This window comes from Triticum dicoccoides, chromosome 1B (genome assembly GCF_002162155.2).
Source record: "Triticum dicoccoides isolate Atlit2015 ecotype Zavitan chromosome 1B, WEW_v2.0, whole genome shotgun sequence".
Lineage (NCBI taxonomy): Eukaryota > Viridiplantae > Streptophyta > Magnoliopsida > Poales > Poaceae > Triticum > Triticum dicoccoides.
Window position 1 is genome coordinate 607,384,010 of NC_041381.1, and position 5,067 is coordinate 607,389,076.

Here is a 5,067-nt window from a genome sequence, read left to right on the forward strand (position 1 = left end):
CCGTGGCCCAATGCCGCTCCACGCGGCGCCTCGTCCAGCCGCGCCTCGCCGCCGCGGCCCTCCCTCGCCCACGCCACCCACAACTCCTCCTCCTCCGCCACCCGCTCGTCGCCGCGGCCGCGGCCGCCGTGGCCCAACGCCCCTCCGCGCGGCGCCTCGTGGAGCCCCGCCTCGCCGCCGCGGTCCTCCCCTCCTCCCCCTCCTCCTCCTCGGAGAAGATCTCGCGAATCTTCATCTGGCTTTGGTTGATTCTGAGGGAGGGGGGCAGGCTCTCGGGAGAAAGAAGCCAAGAAACCAACGCGCCTCGCGCTCTGCAAATTTTCGGTTGCGAACGAGGGGAGGCGACGGGAAGACAGCTCCGTCTCGCCCAGAGCTGAAGTCAATTTATGGTCAACCAGTAGTCTAGTACTCCTCGGTTAAAAAAAAAAAGTAGTCTGGTGCTCCATGTGATTTAAGTGGGTTTTGGAAGGCCAAAGTCCCCTCCAAAATCAAAATCTTCCTTTGGCAAGGGGCGAGAAATAGGATTTCAAGTGGGGATCGAGTTTGAAAATGTAACGGCCCAGGTGAAGGCAAGTGCGTGTGGTATGGCGAGGACGAGTCATGTGACCATATTATTTTCGAAATGCATCATCGCTCGGTTTGTGTGGAGTGTGTTAAGGGCGGCAACCGGGTGTAGTTGGAACCCAAGCAACTTTTCGGACGTTTATCGCCTTACTAGAGGCACGGATGGGCAGAACCGTAACTTGGCATGGGTTGGCTTTGCGGCATAAGCTTGGACGTTACGGACCACCAATAGCAAAGCCCTTATGGAGGGGGGAAAATGACGACACTGGTAATCTTTATGTAGCTCTAGAAGCTTCTGAAAGAACAAGGGAGCGAGGAAGGGTGGAGATCCTCGCCAGCAGCCCGCGTGCAAGGTGCCTTGAACTTCGTCGCGTCGGTAGGAAGCCAGAAACACGGCTGGGGCTAGGATATCACCTACCGTTTCGGGATCGTAGGGCGTTGAGGACGTTTGGCGTGTTGTCTCGCGACTGTGGGTCTTTCTTTGACCTTGTATCCAACTCCGTCTTTATTTTTTGCTTGCCACTTGTTTCATCTTGAACTTGTAAGGGCCTCATTTTAAGGCCATGCATGTGCCTCCGTTTCAAAAATAAAAGGTAGTCTCGTACTTTACATTCGTTCAATCACTAAATTCCATTTAAGCCCCTCCAGGGCTCATCAAATCGGGCCGGAACATTTTGACATTCGAAATCTTATAAATCGGTCCAAAATTCAGATATAATCCACGCATTTGACAACCCCCCGTTGTTCCTGTGCCAAACCTCGGATTCTCTGTCATGAACGCCACCGCCCTCATTCTAGAGCATCTCCAACATTTTTCTGTATCCGTAAAAAAACTCTGGTTCATGGGAAAATCCACTTTTACGAAGAGTTCTTTTATGGGAGCTGTTGGAGCTGCTCTTATATTGCAACTTGTTTGATCATGTCATTGTCTTGCTTTTCCAGGGCGACCGCTTTGTATCACAACACCGAGAGCAATTCATTCAAGATGATGCATTGTTGGTACAAGTCGAATGCGCAAAGTAAGTGAAGCAATATTTCACCATTTCTTCAAGACCGCCAACACTAAAGCGAGTGATGAAGGTGGTGATCCAATCGATGGAGCAAAAGGGGGACTTGCACCAACCACACGTGTGGCTAGGTAGAGTGGAAGGAAATGGGAGAAGGAGAAGTTAGAAGGGAAAGCAACCAAGATGGCAGAGAAAATCGAGCACATCATGACAAGAAATGAGGCATGTGCCAAGCATAATGAGACCAATGAGGAAAATATGATGGAGATGTTTAGCTTGTTCATGAAAACCTAAAAGAAGAAAATTGAGCTGAGAAGAGGAAGCTTTAGATGAGCGATCGCGCGAGGAGCAAAATGTGTCGTATGTGAAGGACAACGACTTGGATCTCGATGTGGCCAAGTTTGTCACGACTTACGTAATATCATGTATGCACGATTTGCACAAATGGAGAGGGGAAAAGAGGCCAAAAATAAAGGCATTGGGTTCGGAGAAACAGTTCTTTTTGTCTTTTTGGTTTGACGGATGTAAAAAAGTTGTTGGACATTCGATGCTTTTTGCCGGTAGTTGCATTTTTTGCAACTATTTAAATGTATAATCAAATTGCTATTGTTCTATATAATTTGATAAAAAAAAGAAAAGGTCGGACAGATAGGGAAAATTTAAGGGACATGGCTGGATAGCTTTCGCCCAATCAGATGTCTGCAGACACATCCTTAGCGTGTCAGTGGACATTTGGTGAGGTACATTTGATGATCCGTCCTACCTGAATTCAAGATATCTTCCGATATTCTCATAAATTGGGCGAATCATCGCTTATCAATGTCAATAAGATAAATCGTTCGATAAATCAGTCGATATGGCGATAAATCGGCCGACAAGCCGATAAATTGGCCGATTTGCCCCTTATCATGGGATCAACCGATAAGTTTCCGATAAACGATATCCCCAACATTGATGTGAAATGATATGGTTTTTCCTAAAAAGATAAATCCATTACAACCAAACATTGGCTTTGGTTGGCACTCAAAATTTGTGCACCTCTTTCTTTCACTGTGCGGTTCTCTATCACCTCTTACAATGAAACATTTTCGCATCCATCTCGAGCTTCTTCGCTTGCGTTTTCACCTCCATATCGAGCTTTTTACTTTGTATCTCGACGTAGGCCTTCATTTGCTCCTCTTGTCGACGATTCTCTTCTCTTGTTTCCTTTTGGGTCATCATGCCTTGCAAAGTTTCTTGCAAGGCAAATGTCGCCGCATCATGCTTCTTCTTATTGGAGTTGGCCTTTGTCCGCGGACGCTTCTCTCCCTCACCATGGTCCTCGATGGCCTACGGCCCTCCATTCTTCTTGAGGGTGGCATATTGCTCCTTGAACTTCTTTGTCATCTTTTATGATCATCCAACAATGGGTAAGGGTGAACGGCTTGTTCCCATGTTGGGTCTCGAAAGCTTCCAAAGCTTGGAATGCCTGCAAATGAATACATGAATGTATATTCATATGTGCAATGGACATGCAATCATCAAACAATGGAAATGGAAATGACCATCGATGCTCTCAAGGGTTGCACATATTTTGTTGCACTCTTGTTGGATGAGCCCCCACCTCTTCGAGATGGACAACCAACCACACTTGCTCTCAAACTTGTACGACGGGAACTTATTGCGTTCATCGAATTGGGCATGAACTCTCAACCAGAAGGTTGGTCCTTTTTGCTCGACGCCAATCTTGGGATCTTGTCCAATATCTTTCCAACATTCAAAAATGAATTTGTCCTCATCCCTTGTGCACGCCTTCGTCTGAATGATTTGGCGCTTCTTCCTTTGCGCATTGGCTTGGTTTATGAGCTCGTCGACAAAGAAAGGCTTCCCCTCGATTTCCACTTCCTCTTCTTCTTCTTGGGCGTACTCGCCCAGGAATTCGTGGCCTTGCGAGAACGTGCCGTCCATGCCATATTGGCCTTGCGTGAAGGTGCCATCCATGCCATCATGGCCTTGCACAAAAGGTGTCGGCTGTGCCGTCCTAGCCTGCCGTGAAGGTGCCGCAGTCGTCTTGGCTTTGGGTCTCGCAGGGATCGAAGGCCGCACCACCCACGCCGCCCTCAAAAATGATGTTCTCCATGATGAAACGATTGCCTGTCATCATTCATTGGCCCCGACATTGATTCAGACAAGTTGCGGGCGTTAGAACAGTCGCTGACGGGGATCTCACGCAGCCATTTCCTTTGTCCCCGGGTGGACGACCCGTCAGTCACAGGTGTGGCGTTGAGGTCGATGGCCATGCTTGCGGACATGACCGACGCGACCACACTCAACTCTGGCAAGCAGTCTGTGGGAGAGGTTGAGAAGCGGGAGGCTTGCGGTTGGGGATGGAAGCGGGGCGTCTGTGGTATGGTGGATGTGCGTGGCGATTCTGCCAGTGGAGGACGGTCTGCCGATGAGCCCACGCTGGTCGCGGCCGTGGCGACAGCGACGAGCCCATACTAACCGGGGTCGTTGTCGACCCCTAGTATGAGGAGGGTCTGCTGCGTGGCTGCAGTGATGAGTGCATTGTTGTCTGCGATGGTGGCCTCCTGTTGGGCGGCGGCGGCGAGGGCGGCGGCGTTTCCGGCTTCCAGCTTGTCGGCATGCACTTTCCTGCGGCCAGACCTCTTGGCCGACTGAATGGCCCGCTGCGCGTCCGTAAACTCCTTGGGATGCGGCGGCTTTTTGTGGACGACACGAGTCTTGTCGGCGGTGGGGGTGAGGCCGGCGGCGGCGACAGGGTTCACACGTCGGCCATGCGAGCAGGCTGAAGGATTTTGTGAAAGGAAGGGAAATGGGGGTGGATGTGCCACCGACTCGCAGGCCAGGGAAGGACAAAGGTGGGCATCACGCACATTCGCGCTGTCGTAAACCTGACTTAAATTTGGGTCTGAAATGGGTCACGCACGGACAAAAAACAAACTCTTATCCGTTTGTGACGGCGTGTTGTTTTTTTTTTGAGGGGTAAAGCATTTATTCAATAAAAGAAACAAAGGTCCACAAGTTCCCAATTCACGAAAACAGTCTCGCCTGTTCCAAAACATAAAACAACCTTAAACAAAATCCGGAATCTCATCTGCAACAATCTGCAGGATCGAATCTGGTGGCTCGGAAGGCCACACTTTATTCGTAGCAATGCTAATCCCCTCCTTTGCTAATTCATGCGTGTTGGGGTTCGATCCAAACGCATGCGCGGACCGTGCGCGCTGGAGTTGCTCTAAACGGGCGTTTAGTACGGGGGTGAGTCGGTTTGGTCGCCAAACGCGCGGCGCTCTCGTGTGGTCGACCCGCCGCACATTTGGTGACGCCGCGAGAGCGGGACCAACCGCAGCCGTTGGAATCTGCAACGGAGTTTCGCGCCGGATTTTTCACTCGGCGGGACGCAAGCCGTGGGCCGAATGAAAACCCTCCCGGCCCGTCTGCGGCCCGGGAGCAGCCCACAAGGCAGCGCCCGAAGCGGATCCAGGCCGCCCGC